At 48.8% G+C, this 20,064-nt stretch overlaps 2 long non-coding RNA genes across 3 annotated transcripts; one reads left to right on the top strand and one right to left on the bottom strand.

Moving 5' to 3' along the window:
- Window positions 1-3,964: 3,964 nt before the first annotated feature.
- On the top strand, window positions 3,965-11,552 carry LOC148000207 (uncharacterized). Its single transcript, XR_015641723.1, has 2 exons — window positions 3,965-4,157; window positions 8,460-11,552. It is a non-coding gene; the product is annotated as an uncharacterized LOC148000207 (long non-coding RNA).
- A 1,877-nt stretch (window positions 11,553-13,429) lies between these two features.
- Window positions 13,430-17,475, bottom strand: LOC134482857 (uncharacterized). Of its 2 annotated transcripts, XR_015641721.1 has the most exons (3): window positions 17,245-17,475; window positions 13,689-14,235; window positions 13,430-13,607 (listed from the first exon to the last, which is right to left on the bottom strand). It is a non-coding gene; the product is annotated as an uncharacterized LOC134482857 (long non-coding RNA). The 2 variants fall into 2 exon arrangements; XR_015641722.1 differs by lacking the exon at window positions 17,245-17,475 and having other exon boundaries at window positions 13,787-14,029.
- Window positions 17,476-20,064: the final 2,589 nt, after the last annotated feature.

The following is a 20,064-nucleotide window of genomic DNA, read 5'->3' as shown; positions in this document are numbered from 1 at the left end:
CAGTGTCAGTGAGTGAACCCAGTGCTGAGGAAAAAGGGGAGCTCTCTGATTTGTCCAACTAACAGAGTGCAGGGGGAGGCTGTAGGGAAGCCAGGGTGCACTGGAGGCCATGGATAGTGTACTGTTGAGAAACTAACAGGAGTCATCATGGAAAACATCATGGAAGATCGGGGTAGGGTTGGGGCATGTTAACTCTGTCTTAACTGACCTGGGTGCCTCCTGCATTTGAAAAGGTGACCAGGCTGATGAGGATACAGGGAGGTGTTTGCATAGGAATAGAAGGACTGCCCTGCTTATTACCCAGCAGCCTACTCCTGGGTACACAGCCCAGAAAATTCCCACAGTGTCTTCCTTCCTTCCATAGCAGCTGACAGCATTGTTTGCAATGTCAGGACCATCAGAAACCCAGCATCTGATATTCCAAGAACAAAGTAGCCACCCGGAGAGCATACTACCGAAGTCTGCAGCATCAGAGCCTACAGAATAGAGGGGTGCTGAGTAACAAGACGTCTGAAGAACAGTGCTAAGAAGAAAGAAAAAAAGTCAGAAATGCACAAAATATGCACTTTACAAAGACATGTAATAGAACAGCACTAGAAACCTGAAAGCATAGATATTACTCATTTTTACATATCAAGCCTCGTTGTGTCCTAAAAGTATACACATATTCATTATAAATCATAGACAAAATTAAAGGAGCCAGAGTTGGAGCCACCCGGGGGTGGGGTGATAATAAACTTCCTGTGAGGGGGTGGGGGGTGATAATAAACTTCCTGTGAGGGGGTGGGGGTGATAATAAACTTCCTGTGAGGGGGGGGGGGTGATAATAAACTTCCTGTGAGGGGGTGGGGAGGTGATAATAAACTTCCTGTGAGGGGGTGGGGGATGATATTAAACTTCCTGTGAGGGGGTGGGGGGTGATAATAAACTTCCTGTGAGGGGGTGGGGGGTGATATTAAACTTCCTGTGAGGGGGTGGGGGGTGATAATAAACTTCCTGTGAGGGGGTGGGGGTGATAATAAACTTCCTGTGAGGGGGTGGGGGTGATAATAAACTTCCTGTGAGGGGGTGGGGAGGTGATAATAAACTTCCTGTGAGGGGGTGGGGGATGATATTAAACTTCCTGTGAGGGGGTGGGGGGTGATAATAAACTTCCTGTGAGGGGGTGGGGGGTGATATTAAACTTCCTGTGAGGGGGTGGGGGGGTGATAATAAACTTCCTGTGAGGGGGTGGGGGGTGATAATAAACTTCCTGTGAGGGGGTGGGGGGATGATAATAAACTTCCTGTGAGGGGGTGGGGGGTGATAAAAAACTTCCTGTGAGGGGGTGGGGGGTGATAATAAACTTCCTGTGAGTGAGTAGGGGGGTGATAAAAAACTTCCTGTGAGTGAGTAGGGGGGGTGATAATAAACTTCCTGTGAGGGGGTGGGGGGTGATAATAAACTTCCTGTGAGGGGGTGGGGGGTGATAAAAAACTTCCTGTGAGGGGGTGGGGGGTGATAATTAAACTTCCTGTGAGGGGGTGGGGGGTGATAATAAACTTCCTGTGAGGGGGTGGGGGTGATAATAAACTTCCTGTGAGGGGGTGGGGGTGATAATTAAACTTCCTGTGAGGGGGTGGGGGTGATAATAAACTTCCTGTGAGGGGGTGGGGGTGATAATTAAACTTCCTGTGAGGGGGTGGGGGGGTGATAATAAACTTCCTGTGAGGGGGTGGGGATGATAATAAACTTCCTATGAGGGGGTGGGGGGGGTGATAATAAACTTCCTGTGAGGGGGTGGGGGTGATAATAAACTTCCTGTGAGGGGGTGGTGGGGGTGATAATAAACTTCCTATGAGGGGGTGGGGGATGATATTAAACTTCCTGTGAGGGGGTGGGGGGTGATAATAAACTTCCTGTGAGGGGGTGGGGGTGATAATAAACTTCCTGTGAGGGGGTGGGGGGTGATAATAAACTTCCTGTGAGGGGGTGGGGGGATGATAATAAACTTCCTGTGAGGGGGTGGGGGGTGATAATAAACTTCCTGTGAGGGGGTGGGGTGATAATAAACTTCCTGTGAGGGGGTGGGGGTGATAATAAACTTCCTGTGAGGGGGTGGGGGTGATAATAAACTTCCTGTGAGAATGCATTTCTCCCAGGACCTCACTGAGCTGCAAAGTTCTGATGAGTCACCTTGTGCATTTTACAGAGGGTTTTGGTCTCACCTTGCGACGCAGGCTAGCCTGGGACTTGTAACCCCCCTGCCTCAGGCCCCTGAGTATTGAGATTACAGGAAGGTGCCATCACACAAGTTTTCATATCACATATTTTAAAAGCATCTCAGCAAACCGTTTACTCCATAGACTACAAATTCCCTAACATACAGCCTCCATTTGGCAAGCTTACCACAGACTTGTCTTACAAGGCCTGCGTGCGGAATGTAGACTTACCTTATCATCGAGAGATATCAAGGGACTAGAGTTTTCCTAGTGTCTTCAGAAACTCTTAACTTTGCTACATAGTGTCAAGTCTAGACTTCTACCCATAGTTTCTTTAAATTCTACAGCTTCCATGGTGCTAGAACTATTACCATGAAGGAGATGCTTACACATTACCAATTTGGCTGCCAGCATAAGATGCAACCTTGGTCCCCTTTCAACCAAAGCTACTATCACTGACCCTGAGGAAACACTTCCCAGATTTCACCTCAGTGATGCTGGTCTCCAGTTGATCACAACTGAGTTCCCAGCTCCAGCTGACCAGCATCAGTTGTCCCAGTAAAGCGAAGGTTTCAGGTCAGTGGTCCTGGTCTCTTGTCAATCACAGCTGATTCTTCAGTTCCAGCTCACTAGAAACTAGATTCTTAATTCAACTATATCGTACAAACAGTCCCTGTAGAATCTTTAAAGGACTCTAAAATTTCCCTCTGAAACTTCGCAAGCCAGACCTCCATTATAGACTGCTCATAACACTCTTATCTGCCAATTTCCCACAAAGGCTCACTAAGTTCTGGACTCTTCAATGTGTTTCCTACCCCCAAAACTCCAGCCTCCTTCTACACTCCTTCCCAAAACAGCACGGACAGGTCTGTCACAGCAGTACCCTAGGACCCAGGTGCCTACTTCTCTCTTAGTCTTACCTTATATTATAGTGATAAACTCCAGCTCTAGGATAGAGGAAGCTCGCCATTTTCTTTCAAAGTCCACCACTCAGCAAGATCTGCTGGGGACCCTGTGTGTCAGACAATGGACCCTGGATGTAACTGCCTGGTTGGAATGGCTCAGGAGTTCCTGGAGGCCTTCGTTTCAGCACAGACCCTGAGAACCCAGCAAATACTCCTGCTGACTTCATGTTTGTTCACCACAGGCTCTGCGCCTGCCAGTCAGCAGGTCCTGTCCTACCTGCCCTTTCCTCTGCTAAAAGGCTGTTACTTCCTCAAACCTGGTCCCTTCCTTCACTGCCCAGTTGCTTCTCTCCCACCAGGCCCTACTCAGATGCCTGTTCTGAGCCCTCTCAGGAAACGCCACACACTTTTTAGACTGCTAGCTCCCATCAGGGTCAGGACACAGAAGCATAAGCCCAGTCTTTCATCCATGCCCACAGATGAGCAAGACTTTACAAATAGGTCAGACTCCCCCTGCCCCCCACAGTAACTGCATGTGTGATGACCCCTGAGGATTGAACTAACTGCACATCAAGCCAGAAGGAGCAGCTACTGTCAGGATCTGACTTACAGATGAAGCAACTTCCCTTCATCTTGAGCTGTGAGCAGCCACAATAGAGACCACCCCCAAAAAGTTCTGCAGAGTCACCTTCAGAGTGGCAGCGTGGTTCTGCTCACTTTACCTCATGGTTTTAAAACCTTCAGTGAGGGAGCCCGCATGGTGTGGACCTCATCTCCAGAGTGAGGCTTGATTAAATCACTGGGCATCAGGGCCATCAGATACTGGAATAAAGAGCTGCTGGGACTTTAAATGAGGTCACTCCTGAGTCACCACAGGGCTGCAGTAAATCTCCAGCTTGCCATGGCTACAAAGGAAGATTTTAGAGCATCTGAGGTTGAGCTCACTGTATAATGAATCCCTTTAAGCAAAGGCCTCTTCTTTAGCCAGACAAGACTCTGAAGAACCTGCTGCAGCTGACACTTCCGCTCTGACTGAAGACGGAGCTTTCAGGTATGCTGTTCTTGCCTCAGCCCCATCTACGGATGACTAAGGCCAATGCTAGCTGAAGTAGTGTTTGATCCCTGAAAATTTAAGGGACCAAAAAGAGTGTAAGAAGTTGGCACTACTCCAGGGAGGGAAAGGATGAGGAGGGCCTTGAGCACCCCAGACCCTGACGTCCAGGGCCGTGGTCTCAGTAGGGCAGATGAGAGACTGCGTGAGATGAGAGAGTGTGGGTGAAGATGACCGTGAAGCACAACACATGGAAACCAGCTCCTCTCCTCACTGCTGCAGCGCAGGCTCAGTGGACGCTTAGGTGGAACCAAGGCTCAGAGAGACCTGGAACTTGACAGAGAGTGAGTGGGTTGGGCCTGGGATGACACAGTACTAGAGAGGAAGTGACTGGGGCGCATCATCTTCCAGGGACATGAGTCCAAGGTCTATGTGATCCTGTGGTCGCATTCGTAAGGTCCCAGTACCTCCCAAAGATGAACTGGGAAGCCAGTCCCTGACCCTCCTAGGATCTGAATCTATGGCAACACACCCAGAGGCCACCATGTTGTAACTGGCCATTGTTGCTGCAAAGGACCTCAGGGGCCCTGTGAAACTTTCCAGAGCCCCTCCCCCAAACCCCTACCCTGAATAAAAGGAGATGGAGTCAAGGCTGGAGGGTCAGAAACCAAAACACCAAAGCAGTTAGAAGGTCATTGCTGTGGTCAGGCCGCTGAAGATGGACAGAGCCTCTACCCTCCAACCAGGCTGCTCTTCAGGCAAACACTACTGGCCCTAGCAGGAGACCCCCGTCCCCGGCGGCCATTTCCTCAGTCAGGACAGCAAGTTGTTCCGGGTGGAGAGAGTTCTGAGAGATGTCAAGGCCCGAGGACAGGATCAAGCAAGGGAAGGGGGTCGGCCGAGGAGCCCTGCCAAGGACTTACAGTGTGGAAAGGTCCAGAAAAGTCTTAGTCCCCTGAAGGAAACCCACCCTCTTGTGCTTGTTGTCGTACGCCTTTTTCCTCATGAGTTTGTCCAGATTTTGAACTCTCAGAGGCCAGCATTTGGTTTGTCTCAAGTCTTTATCTTAAGAAGTACTCTGAGGTCATTCTTCTCTGTTTGCTGTCATTTTTCCAGTCCCAAGGGCTGCCTGCTTTCTCAGAACCACTCTAGGACAGCGACTAAAAGGGGAACTTGGCTGCCTGGGGTTTTTCTCTGCATCTCTGTCATTTCCCCATGGGGCAAACCTGGAAAGATGAATGGCCGCAGCTGGGCTGAGCTCAGCGGCTGCCCTGGGACCCCAGAGGCTACACTGCACTGATTGGTCAGCCTCCCTCCCTTAGTCCTTACATTTATCCAGAAAAAGCACCTTCCTGTCTGTCTGTGGGCTGATTATATAAATGTGACATTTCGTGTGGGTTGGCTCCAAGTGGCCTGGGCATCAGATTGGCTGCAAGGCTGTGGGATCAGGCTCCAATCCACTTAGGGGACCAGGAACTGATCAAAATGACCTATCATCCCCTGTGGGGGCACCATGATGACATTTATGAGGCATGGGATAAGATTTTTTTTTCTGAGACTGTCTCTGTGTCACAGAATGAAATTAGCTCAATTTAATTACAGATAACAAATGACCCTGCTCAGATCCCTGGTGTACAGCAATCCGAGCCTTCTGAGGCCCTCTACCCACCCAGGTGGCCAACCTGTCAGGGCTAACAGATTTCCCTGAAGAGCACCCCTGACACTGGGAGAGGTGAGCTCCCACTTACACTACTGTTTGTTTATCTTGGCAACTGTTGCTAGGGCCTGCAGATGTAAATCACTAAAGCAGAGCAAGCATGAAAGAATAAAGAGCCCCAGAGAGCATCCAGGGTTCAGGGCTCCCAGCCTGCTGCTCAGAACACAGGAGGCCTTTGCACGCCACAATCATTGCTAACTTGGTACAACCCCCAGCTTCCCCATCAGGCGTGGTTCAGCCCCAGGAAGGCAGAGAGTGTGTTAACATTCTAAGTTCCACCTCCACAGTAACCTGGCAACAGCCAGGTATGCCTGACACTGTAAAACGGGCTGCTTGCCCCCTCCTCACTCTCTTGTTCTCTTGTTGTTTCTTGTTCTCTCACCCTCTTCCCCCTTTGTCCCTTCTCTCCCTGTTCCCTTCCCCCCTCTCTCTCCATGTGCTCATGGCCGGCCTCTACCCCTCTATTCCTCTACTCTTCCCCCTCCCCCTCCTCCCCCTCCCTTCCTCTTCTCCCCCTCTCCCCCCTCCCCCCTCTCCTCTCTCTCCTCTCTCTCCTCTCTCTCCTCTCTTCCTCCTCTCTCCCTCCTCTCTCCCCACTCTCCTCTCTCCTCTCTCTCCTCTCCCTCCTCTCTCTCTCCTCTTCCTCTCTCTCTCTCTCTCTCTCTCTCTCTCTCTCTCTCTCTCTCTCTGCCTTTCTCTGCCCCTATACTATACTGTCATGTAGCTGGTCCCTCAAGGGGAAGGGATACTTCAACATGCCCACAGAGGCACCCCCTTCCCCCACACCTCGACACACCTCCATAGAACATATCCCCCTCTTTATCTTTTTATAAACACATCAGGGTGAGCCTTTCGCTCTGGGCTGTGCTGCCTGCACAGTGCTGTGGTTGGTGCCTGCCACCCCTTGGTGTCTTAACACAAAGGGAACTGCACAGGAAGGGACCAGTCCTGTAGCTCAGTGGTAGAGGGCCCAGAGCTCTATTTCCGGTTATTAATAAATAACTGAAAGTACTGTGTGTGACCACAGTCCTTCCTGGGCATGGTCTGCCTGTGAGTCCACAGTCTCTACATTTGTACAGTAGTGTTCAGCAAGTTCTCTGAACCAGGCTCTTCAGAGGCGGTGGGAATCCTGAGGGAAATAAGATAGTCTCTGCTCCTCAGAGCCTGCAGTCTGAGGGAAAGAGACCCATGTGGCTGAGCCTGTCCTGGAACATTTGGGGCTAGCCCGCTGGGTTGCTTGCCCGCCTTTCTGAGATTCAGAAATATCCTTAGATGCAACGTTTCCTGGAGCTGCTAAGCAAATTAGATCAGTGGTCCTTTTGGGTAGACTGACCCTTTCACAGGGCTAGCCTAGAAAAGACCATCCGAAAACACAGAAACTTACATTAGGATTCATAACAGTAGCAAAATTATAGTTGTGAAGTAGCAAAGAAATAATTGTATGGTTGGGGATCACCACAGCATGAGGAACTGTGTTAAAGGGCCTCAGTGTTAGGACAGGTGAGAACCACTGCTCTAGATATACCTGAGGGGAGGGGGGAGGTTAGCACTTCCCCCAAGTGTGGGAAAAAGCAGGTTACACCTGCAAATATCAAAATCCAGTTGATTGGAATGAAGAATCTACAAAAAAAAAAAAAAAAAACCCACCCCCACCCCCCACCGCAACAACTCTCTTGTTTTCCTTTGCTGGCTTGGACAGAGGTCAACACACTGATGTAGGTCCCAGGCACAATCTGACTAGAATGGATGGTAGCATCTTCCTATGGAGTAACCTGGGGAGAAGAATCTCAGAAATCCAGAGGCATGAAGGGAACTGTAAAGGGGTCACAGTTGTCTGGGCCACCTGACTTTGTATGCCATCGTCCTCACCCCCAGGCTGAGCATTCGGACACCAAACCATTAAGTCTTGCTTTCTGCATCACACACTGGCTACATTTATGTCAACTTCACACAAACTAGTGTCATTTTGGAAGAGGAAAATAACTAGTTGAGAAAATGCCCTCTCTAGGTTTCCCTCTGGCCCTTAACCTTGTGGTGCGCTTTCTTAATTGACAGTTGATGTGGGTGGGCCCAGCTCACAGTCAGCAGCACCATCCCTAGACTGGTGGTCCTGGGTACTATAAGTAGGCCGAGTAAGCCATGACGAGCAAGACAAGAGCACATCTCAATGGCTTCTGCATCAGCTCCTGCTTCTAGGTTCCTGATATGCTGGAGTTTCTGCCTTGACTCCCCTGGATGAGACTATATACCTTGTGAAGAGGAAATACCATTTCCTCCCCAAGTTGCTTTTGGTTGTGGTGTTTTATCATAGCCTTAACCAAGACACTCCCTCTCTGCTGCTGAGAAAGAGTTGCAGAGGTTGAGTGCTGGGCTCTGCTGGGCAGGAAGTTCAGCTTCCCATTCATTGTAAGCAGGGCTGGGACTGGGAAGAGGAGAGGAAACCCAGATACTCAGGACATGCCAGTTCCCACCCTACCTGGAGGATGCAGATACACAGAGCAACCAGAGAAAGGGAGGAGGGAGAGGGCTGACTTTGGCCTCTGCCCTAGTTCCCAGGATATCTGTGGCTCTTGACACACCCACAGGTAACCAGTCTGAGCGGCTGCCACCTAGAAGAAGAAGAGGACGATGCAAGCCGGAAAGCATGGAGATGCTGGTCATGTGGGAGCAATGGGGACAGAGAATGGAGTCACTGTCCCTGGACACTGGCTCAGTTCTTTGTCTGGACCATGCAGAGTTAGCATTCATGACAGAGAGGAAGAAACTACAGCTGTGTTTCATCTACTGGCTCAGCCAGGACAACAGCTGCCTCCACCCAGCCCTCCCACACAAGAGCAAAGAGTTCCAGTCCCCCCACAAGGTGCAGAGCTCCCCCCCAGCATCCCAGCATCAGTCTCCGTTCCCCAGGGCAAGCCTGCCTGTGTGGAGCACTGTGACTTCATCGGCTTACAGGCAGCCAGGGGAGGTGACCTCACAGTTTCCGTCTCTGTGAGCGGAGAGGACAAGAGAGGCTTCCTTCCACTGATCCAGGCAAAGTGTTCCTGGAAACTCCATGGTCTCCCAGACACAGCCTCAACTCTCCTGTCCCAGCAGCAAAGACCTAAGCCAGCTCTGCAGCCATTGCAACTGATGGAGGTCTTTCCCAAAGTCACCAGGCAGCATACACTGCTTTAAATTGTTCATACTTCTTAGTTTAGTGCACCATAGAAACACTTCCTGAGGTACTGGGGGTTTATGATAACAATGTTTAAGCAACAACAACAACAACAAAAGCGTACGTCACCTATGCAGAGGTATTCAGTTGCTCAGCTGGAGCACGATAGAAGACAATGCAGTGTTTCTATCAGATAAAATCTATACTGTGAGATATCAAGTAATAATCGCCTGGGTGTGATGGCACTTGCCTATAGTTTCAGAACATGGGAAACTGAGGCAGGGGAACTGAAAGGTCTGGGCTACAAAGAGAAAGCCTGTGCCAAAAAAAAAATTCACTTTTTAAAATGAAAAATAAGAGGTACAAGATCACATATATCTAGTTCATAGCATTTGAACAAAGAAAATATTATGTGCGGCCCAATTTCCTTCCTTGACGATACAACTCAATGTGAGCAGAGAGACAGAGGTGTTTGTACATTTTTAATGACTCAAGGAAGATATAAAAGAATGCACATTGAATTATTAACATTTGTTCCCTCCAAAGCATGGGTTTGTCCTGACCTATCTTCGTATTTGCTGTATTTGTAGTCTGTCATAAGCATTCTAAAACTTAAAAACTAAAGGGTAGAAAAAGTGAAGAAAAGTGTGGCCACTCTGCTTGCTGCCCTCTCACAGGACAGATAGCTCCATACATAGTGGGGTTTCTGACCACACTCTTCCAATTGCTCTGCGGCCAAGTGACAGGTCACTGTCTGAATCAGTGCCCTATTGCTGTAAAGAGAGACATCACAACCATGGCGGCTCTTATAGAGGAAAGCACTTCATTGGGGCTGCCTTACAGGTTCACAGGCTAGGTCTCTTATCAGCCTGGCAGGAAACATGGCAGCAGGCTGGCAGACGTGGTGCTGAAGAAGTAGCCAAGAGTTCTACAACCAGATCAGCAAAAGCAGGAAGAGAGCCACTGGGTCTGGCTTGAAGCTTTGAAACCCTAAAGCCCGCCCTCTAGTGACACACTTTCTCCAACAAGGCCATGCTTCCTAATCATTCCCACATAGTGCCACTCCTTAAAGACTAAGCACTGAAACACATGGGCCTATGGGGAGCCATTTTTATTCAAACCTCCACAATTATCAAAGGGCTGTGTGTGTCTCCTCCTGTTTCTTTTCCCTTGACCTTACAACATGGAAGCCTAACGATTGTTGTGCACCTAGAATGAGGCTCAGAACTTAGTCTGTGGAACAGCTGAGCTAGTGGCCTAGAAAGCCCTAGATAAGAATAGTACATAGCAATCTTTCACCCAAAGTGCCTTTGCCCAGACTCTCACAGAAGGAAAAGAATGTTGCTCTTGTTCAAGTTGTTTTACTGGGGCTTCTATGTATGAAGTCAAATAAATTCTACCTAATATAAGAAACAGAAAAATGGCTCTCCTCTCCCTCCCCCTCCTCCTCTCCCTCCCCCTCGTCCTCTTCTCCCCCCTCCTCCTCTTCTTCCCCCTCCTCCTCTTCTTCCTCCTCCAGAGATTCTGCTGTAGGTGCTAGGCCCAGGGGCAGATGGGAGCACTGGGGAACTTGAACTGCAAGCAGGAAGTAAGGCAGATTCTCTAAGGATGAAAGACAGGAGGGTGGGGGGAAGGGTGGAGAGGGGAGGAGGGAATGGGACAGGGAGGGAGGGGAGGGGATGAGAGAGGAAGAGAGGAGAGAGGATCCTGAAGTCCTGGGCTGCTAAGCACTCACCAAGAGTCAGCTGGCTAGGAGCATGACCGGCCTTGCCCCTGATCCAGGAGCCCCAATCCCGGCATCCAGGCATCCACAGTTTCTCATGGTCACTGCTGCTTTCAGATGCAGCTTGGTCCTTGCTGAAGCTATAGGAGAATGTGGAGCCAAAGAAAGGCCTACCTGAGAAGCATACCTCACCATCAGACAGTTTCAAGGCCCCTTGTAGGTCTGTGCCCTCTCTTTGGTCTTTCTATCCCTCCCCTGAGCTCGTGCTCCATAGAAGATCATTCTGTAAAGAAAGGTTGTCTGTGGTTTGTGGCCAGAGCTCTGTGGGCTCCATTGTGAACTACCAAGCCCTGGTGAGTCCTGTTAAAACTAAGGTCAGGCCCATCCCTCAGGAAGAAATGCTAACTTGAGGATGCTACTCAAGAGCAACAGTTTGGGGTCCCTGGGTGGGCTCTGGAGTGACAGCAGAAGGGACATTATCAGGAGGCAGAAAAACACCCAGAATGCACAGCTGCTCTGCCTTGGGATGCAATGCGGATGCTGTCGAGAGCTACACACGTGAACTCTCGGGGATTGTCATTCCGGGGAATCAGGACAAGGAGGAAGGCAGCTCCCGGAAGTAGATCGGTAACTGGATGGAAAGACACAGATACTCTTGTCCTTCCTCTTCCAGTACCACCAACAGCTTCATGGAGGTTGTCTGGACAGCAAGATAGGACTCAGGCTCTTGGAACATAGAATAAAGTTCTGTAATTTGTATATAACTTGTTTGTGATTGTTTAAATAGAGACTGTCCTGTTTACAATTACATCATGCCTGTGTCTTCCTTTAAAACATCAACTAAGTATATAATGAAGATGAAGCTAATGTTTAGACTATATTTAAAAACATCTAAAATTGGAATGTAGCTCAACGGTAGAGCTCTAACGTAGCATACACAAGGCCTGGAATTAATCTCCATCACCACAGAAAGAAAAGGGGTAAAATCTTTAAGCTCTCCCATGAACATCAGGAATTAGAGTGCCAATAGCAGGCCGCTGTGGGTAAGACCTGAGTGCTGTTACTGAACTGATGGTGGAAGAACAGACTCCTGAAGGTTGTCCTCTGATCTGTACACACACATGCGAGCACATGCAATAATTTTTTTTAATTTTAAACTACACTAATCACAAAGGACACCTGTCTAGTAAGAGAAATTCTAACAAGAATTGCCTAGCCTTTGAATCTTGTAATCACCTCTAAGAAACAACTTAGTTTGAAATCTTGTCATTTCCTTTTGTCACTAATGTGAGCCTGGCCTCTTCTCTTGCCCCTCTCACCTAGTTACCAGGGCAGTGGGACCCAGGCTATACCTTGACACATCACTTCAAGAGGCCCAAGTGTGTCTGTGGGATGAAGAGGGGACGGAGTCTGGACTTTCCTAACACCCCATTCTGCAGACAACTACCAATGTAGGCTATGCCCAGCAGCCCAGTGTACTCTTCTGTGTGTTCCCACACTTGAGTTTTAAGTGGGTCAGCTCATGATGGGAGAGCTAAGAGCGTGACCCATTATGACGAGTGCTGGAGGCTCTGGGTTCCAAGGTCAAGGCTCAGAAACACACTGACCCTCTGCTAAGGACAGTGCCCCTCAGCTCCTGTTTGCTCGCTGAGCCCACTTACTCTATAGTTTCCAGAGTGGATAAATGAATGGTGCAGAGTTGTGTGTTTGTGATCGCACAGTTTCAACGGAACCTAAAACTCCTCTTTAGAGGGGCAAAGGAACCTCTTCCAGGGGAGTGAAGTTGGCAGGTTTTGCTCTTTTGCAACTGTGTAGCAGTCAGTATTAGCCATTTGCTGGCTGTTGGCCAGGGACTACCTTTGTGACCGACAGGCACTTACAGTTCTTGGGCATTAGGCCTTTCCAACATGCTATGGCTTTCATTAAGCTCTTAGGAAGGGTCCCAAGGACTAGACTGTTAAGAGACCTCCTTGTTGAATCCAATTAGCCACCTCTGCCTCACTATAACCAAAACACCTGACAGGGAAACAAACAAACAAGAGAAGAGAAACACTGACTTGGGCTCATGGTAACTTCAGTTCAGTGGAAAGCTATGGCCGCTGCTCTCTCTGTGGTGGTAGGAGCTCAAGGTAGCAGCTGTTCACACTGTAGTGAACTAGGAACATGGGAGTGGAACCATGGTACTCTGACCTTCGAAGACTCACTCTTATAACCTTCCTCTGAATATCACCACCAACTTGGAAACAAGCCCTCAAAACATGAGTCTGTGGTTCACGGTTCAGATTCAAACCAGATTCATCCCAGTAGCCTTACCAGACAGGCAGCAGTGAGCCCGAAGCTACTGGAGGCAACAGACAAAGGAACAGACTCACGGAACCCAGGGGGAAGACATCATGGAGACTCCCCTAAAGCTTCTCTGACACACAGACTTCAGAGGAGGTTTTGACTAATGTCTACAAAAGTACTTCCATGACATTTGGAGAAAGGATCATTTTAGGAAAAAGAGGCCGAGCCCAGTGAGGAGAAGCTGCCAGGTGAGTCCAGAGCTAAGCATCAGGTAATAAGGCCTTCAGAGACCACCTTCCCCAATCCCTGCTCAGTGCTGTGTGGCTCTGGGTAAGAGTTAGCAACAGAGTGGATGGACGCTTTGACCTACCCAAAGGGACACAGACAGCAAGTTTGCCACTTAAGGGAAGACAGTTTATTAACATTAGAGAAAACCCCTCAAAGACATAGAGTTCAAGATTGCCAGATGAGGCCGTGTGAAGACTGAAGCAGGCAAGGAGAGAGAGAACAGCATGGTGATGTCTTACTGTTCAAGTCCGGCCGCCGTGGTGGGTGATGCTGAAAGGGTTGCTGAAATCAGATTATAAATCACAAAGTGTTTAGATTTTGCCCAGCATGTAACGAAGAACATTATTAAGGAGATAATATTACCAAAGCCAGCTTCGGGTCAATCAATATGGCTATGCAGACAGGATTACTCTGTATTTCTTTAGGAATAAGGTTCGCTAGATGGCAAGTTCTCATCTTACAGTTTCGTATGGCATTTCCCATGGTGTGTTGATGCCGTCTCTCCTGAAGTGTGAACACTTCCAGCAGTGTTTTCCCGGAACTCTCTCACTCTTTCCCTGGGTGACCACACTACACTAAGCTGGTACACAGACTGGCGGCGGGATTTCGGCTTCAGCTTTCCTTGCTGCTCTTTCTCCGTCTGCTGTGATCTGCTGGGTTTTCCGCTGGTGAATTTTCTACTCGAAAATTTCTATCTTAGCCATGTATTTTATATTTTGTTCAGTCCCTTTTCATAATTTTCCACCTTGCTGTTAATCTTCTTCTTCTCTTGACCCCCCCTTTGTTCTCCACCCAGGTTTTCTGGTAGTTCTTTAACTACATTAGTGACACTTGTTCAAAAGTCTTTGGTAGATGGCTGGCTAACTCGGTGGGGAGGAGACATGGCATTTGTTGCTGCCTCTTCATGTGTCTTGTGATTTAGTTGAAGAAAAATGAGCATTTGATTATGATAATGTAATAACTCTGGAAATAAAATCTCCCCTCATTGAAAGCCATAGTCATACAGTTGTTTTGAAATTTTTCAAGCTTTTTTTTTTTTTTTTGCAAAGGCTATGTATGACATTTTGTGTGGAAGTTTCTGTCCTTTGTGTTTAGACATTTTATCAGAAATTCCCTAAAATGCCAGGAGGTGAAACAAACACAAAAGCAAGACATGCCCCAGCCCACCACCACCCACTGTCGGTCCTCGCCCATGGCTTTGTGCCCCAGTCACCCCTCCGCTAGGCTTACTCTGAGCCTCAGGTCTAGTAAGGTGGAAACTGAAGAAGTCCTTCTGGGGACTGTTCAAGTCCTGCCCAACCTCATCCACTAAAGTCACGCTCTGCTCCAAGACTCTGGATCTGGATGGACCCGAGCTTGGCAGAGAAAGCATTCTAACAATGGAGAACACTATCTGCCCAGGCTGGAGGCTTGCCTGGCGTACGTGAGGTGTCGGGTTTGATTCCCAGCCTCCCCTCCTCTGGGATGCATCTGCATATGCACACACACGCGCACACACACACCACACACACACACACGCACACACACACACACCACACACACACCACAGCACATACAACTATGAGCACACAGACACCAAATCAAACACCCATGTTGATTAAGCATTTCCTGTGAGGAAGGCACAGGTGCTAGCACTCAGAACAGGCAGAAGAGCCAGGACATTGTCATTACTTATTTATTAGCTCAGACAAGGAAACTTCCATTCAGCTCTATCCACACACTAGGCCCTGGTAATACAGTGATAAGAAATGGACGCGCCATCCCTGAAGCTGGCAGGCCTGGGACTCAGGTAGACCAGCAGTTAATTAATCCCTGCTGTTAAACCACAGATAAGTAAATGAGCTCTTGCTAAACTACTAGAGAAGAGGAAATGAAAGGAAAAATCATCTTTAAAAACACAGGAAATGGTGAAAGGGAAGAGATGAGGAAGGGCACACAGAGAAGAAGGAGTTAAATGTAGTTAAAGAGCTACCAGAGACGAAGAAGGTTCAAGAAGACAGAGACTCGGCATGGTCATAAGAGACACAGCCCACGTGATAAGAGGACGAGGAGGTAAAAAGAATTATGGGAGTCTGGAGCAAAGAAGGTGGGTGTATAAAGGACGCATGATAAGTTGTAAAAATGAAGGTAAAGACAGTTGGTGAGAGGTGGAAGAGGGGCTGAAGCAGAGGAGAGTGTGTGTTGACAGAGTCACGATGCTGCCGCAGAACGAAAATCCCAAGTGCTGCTGTGGCTTGAAGAAGTGAAGAGTCGGGGTGCACCAGAATTGATGAGTGGAACCAAAGTCACGCACAGTCTTTTCCGTCATTTCAAATGTGCTGTGCTGTGGATGTAGCCCTGCCGGCAGAGTGCTTGCTGGGCATGCACGAAGCCCTGGACCCAGTGAAGAGCTGTCGTCCTATTATTTGGGAGTTAGAAACAGGACGATCTGAAGATCAAGGTGACACTCAGCTAGAGAGTTCAAGATCAGCCTGGGCTTGTGAGACCCTGTCTCAAACAAGTAAAATCTAAAACATCATGCAAATCATGGAAGAAACGATAAATACGGTACCATGAAAAGATGGGGATTTTAGAAAGACGAATTTGCCTGACAAATAATACAGATAATAAACTAGTCAATGACACAAGAGCTGTTGTCGTATTGCAGAAAGCTGAAAGCTGTGATGTTAACTTAGATAATGACCACAAGAACAGAAAAAGTTAACTAGGAGCCAGCAAGATTAACAGCACCTACTGCTAAGCCAGATGACCTGAGGTCAATCCCCAGGACCCATGACAGAGGGAGAGAACCCCGGTTTGCAAGTTGACTCTAACCTACATACAGAGAGAGAGAAAGAGAGAGAGAGACAGAGACAGAGAGAGAGACACAGAGACACAGAGACAGACAGAGAGAGAGACAGAGAGAGAGACACAGAAAGACAGAGAGACAGAGAGAGACACAGAAAGACAGAGACACAGAGAGAGACACAGAGACACAGGAAGACAGAGACAGAGAGAGACACAGAAAGACAGAGACAGAGAGAGAGACACAGACACAGAGACACAGAGACACAGAGACAGACAGAGAGAGAGACAGAGACAGAGATAGACACACAGACACACACGCACAAAAACATAATTTTAAAACACAAAAAGAGTAAATGGCGTAATTAGGAGAGTGCATTTAAATTCTGCAGCGTGATTGAATTTGGGCAACTGGTGTGTCCATGTGCTAGTTGCTGAAACCAACGAGTTCTTAGGGAGCTGCCTCACAGGGGTGGCTACACCCCACCCCCTCTGGAGCAGAGGCTTTCGCTGGAACCTGCTCTATGAAGCGTCTGAACTCCCAGGGATCAAGCTGTGGTTCTTCATTCAGCTGGGACCACCTCACTGCTGAGGCCTTCCTGCTCATCTGCCTCTTTTCTCTTTTCACCTCAAGAGCCTGGGAAGCCGTAGGCATTCCACCTCTGACTTTAGGAAATATTTAAGAGATGGCTGGCACCCAGAATGATTCGGAGTCTGGAGTGGATGGATCCTCTGCCAGCTGGCTGGCGATGTTCACTTTACTAAAGTTTTACTTTACTGGAGATAGGATGAGAACTCTAAGCAGAAGGAGAGGGATATTTTTAATTAATAAATATCTGGAAAAGCAAGAGACAGGTGTTTGGGAATTACCAATGTAGTGGTATTAAAACAGATTCCAAGCCACAGGAGTGAATGAGGTCACCAGGGAGAATGTGAAGCTTGCGAAGAACTTCACCAGCATAAAGCAAAAGCTGGGGCTCGTCAGTATTCAAGAGAGGCTGGAGCAAAAAACCCAGGCAGAAGGGTGAGACAGAAGGGAAACTAAGGGAATTAGAGAGCCAAATGAGGCTTGTGTGTAGAGAGGGCCCCGAACTGTGCAAGAGTAAAGAACCTGGTACTCACTAGGAAGACTCACCTATTGGCCTCGGTTAGCATTATTCCAGGGCTGAGATGAAAGCCAAAACTGCAGCACCCAGAAACCAGCAGCAAAAGACACATCAAACTGGGATGTCCATGAATCTTAACAAAGACGCTTGTTAGTGGCAGGGAGGTGAGAGAAGGCCAGAAGCAAAGGGGGACCTTGGGAAAGGCCAGCGCCTTGGCAGACGGAAGGCTGCCAGCTCATGACTCCACAAAAGGAATCTGCAAGGAGCAGAGCAAGCACAGGACCTACATCCCAGCCTTGAGGCTCTGCCAGTGCTCCCCTCAGCCTGGCCACCCCACCCCTCCAAAGTCCCACTGGGGTACCTCAGAAATGCATGTGGAGTCAATTCTACCAGCAACTCTTATCACTCCAAAGGGTAAAGATGTCTACATTTGAGACTCTAGAAAACCTTTCGAGCCAGAGCATCTGGGAAATTGCAACACGAAAATCCTGGCAGGAAATTTTGCAGAGAAAAGGGCGACACGGTTGGTTTGTGCAGGCCACTGCTGGGTCGTGGCAGGACATCAAAAGCAGAAACACTTAGCAGATACACGGAGACAAGGACCAGATGTGGAGAGAAGTCAAGATAGAGCTGGCTCCTTTCCATTCAGAGGTGAGCAGGGAGGCAACAGGCCATTGGATAATATCCTGCAGAGTCATTCAGGGACTCTTAGGACTGCCACATAGCCTGCATCCTCTCCTGTCTGGCCACCTTACCACAGTATCTTCAAAACTCATGACGCTCTGCTCTAATCTGAGAAAATGGAGGTTCAGAGAGGCCACACAACTAACAAAGGATGCAGCCCAGAGTCAAACACAGTTGCTCTGGCTCCAAAACCGGCATTCTTTCCACTACCTCATGTTGCTTTGAAGGACAGAGTAGTGGGGGAGGCCTGTGATTAGGAGATGAAAGGGAACAGCTCACAGGACAGACCCACCAAAGAATGGGGAGCTACAGAGGCCCGGAGGGTGAGTGGGTGGGAAAGAACCCTCAAGGCAAAGGGGAGAGGGGGGCGGGGGATATGATGGGGGAAGGGGGTGATCATTTGAAATGTAAACCAATAATTAATAATAATAATAAGGATTTAGTTTCAAAATGGTGTGCCCGGAAACAGGCACAGCCAAGGAAGATGGTGAGAATTGAGACGTGGCCACTGGAGCTGGTCAGCCGATGGCTTCTAAGTAGCACCTGCTGCCGGCGGGAGGGGGCAATTCAGCTAGAAATGAAGCTGTCTGTGAGTAGAGAGCCTTGCTTGCCCTCGTGTGCCTCCAAGATGACATGAGTGGGGAAATGTAGTCCATCTGAGGTGACTTTGATGGTCACTGCATGTGGCTAACCAGGGAGGTGAAAGTCACTGTTGTCACGCAGCCTACGACCTAACTAGGGACACTCCCTTTCCGTGTGGACATAGCCGGAGAGCACAAAAGCTGAAAGAAAGAAATGCCTTCCCGGGATCCCCTACTGTCTCCGTCCACCGACTTCTGGACTGGGTGGGAGGGAGCTATGGGACTGGGAGTATGAGCCAGCATCTCCCTGGTCCTTCTTAATCCCTCCCACTCACCCAACAGCTCATCTTTTCCAGTCTCCCCTGAGTATCTCCCCCTTCCCATCACCCCCAGCAACATGTTCAGCCCACTTTTCTCTCTGTGCCTCATTTTCTAGGTGAAAGGCGGTGTGAGCGTAAGGGCTCAAGAATAAGCACACAAACCTCGTCCCTCCTGCCTGCCCTGCCTCCATTCTGTCATCTGACCTGCCCTGGCCAGGAAAGGACAAAGTTCTCTTGCTGGACCAGCCTCAGACTCGGGCAGCCCACACCCACAAGGCCTTTAGCTGCTACGTCTTAGAATTCTCTCAGTTAAGAATCCCCCTCCCCTTCGGCTTCTCTCTTAACACAAGTGTGTCTGGGAGAGCAGCATATTTGTTTCCCACCATCTAAGGTGCTGAGATCGCCTGCATTCTCGCTGTGCCCTAAAGAGTTAAACCATTTGGGATCCTGAGCAGTTGGAGTTGTTGGCACCAAGAAAAGGTTTAAGGAGCAGAGAGGGAAGGGGAAGGGCCAAGCAAAGTCTTAACCCATTATGCAATGTTGTCCTGGGTTAACCTCACCCACCCCTTGGCATGGATTCGGGGACAGAGTCATAATTCATTTGTAGCTGAGGTGCTCTGGCCACAGCCCCTTGACCTACTTGAGAATGTACCTGCCACACTTTCCAACCAACCAGGGAGAGAGGAGGTTGTGTGTTGCCTGCTGTCCCTAGTGGGGCATTGGGAGGACTATTCTCCTTCTCCTGCCCCCTCAGAGGGCCTCCTGCAGGACTGAGCCCCACATGCTCCCAGCAGGAGCCTGTTCAGCAGAGTCTGCATTAGAAGTAAAGAATTATCCGTGGCTTTCCCTGTTATTCCTAATATGGATGGAACGATTAACTCTGCTAGCTCCTGAAAAAAAATCCTACAGGCTCCAATAGAGACATGTGCATTAAAATGTTTAAATGCCTATGTCCTTTAACCTACTGATTCTACATTTAGATGTTTACCCTGAGAAACCGGAATGTTCGAGAATGTATGTATTCAGGTATGTATCACCAAGCAGAACAGTAACTGTTGTGAAGCAAATTAAATGTTCAGCTGTATCTTTCGGCTAATAGACTGCAGTGTGTTGTACAATGCCTGGAGAGAATGTGGGTTTCTACATCTTTTCATGCCTTTCTCATGGTAAGAGAAAATTCAAGTCACAAACAGACAGCATGATCTACTTCTGCACGGAATTCCGAGAGATGACTGCTTTGCATGGAAATGCATGCTGCAGTCCC

This window comes from Rattus norvegicus, chromosome 17, assembly GCF_021556685.1.
Source record: "Rattus norvegicus strain SHRSP/BbbUtx chromosome 17, alternate assembly SHRSP_T2T, whole genome shotgun sequence".
Lineage (NCBI taxonomy): Eukaryota > Metazoa > Chordata > Mammalia > Rodentia > Muridae > Rattus > Rattus norvegicus.
This window is presented reverse-complemented; position numbering and strand designations above follow the sequence as displayed.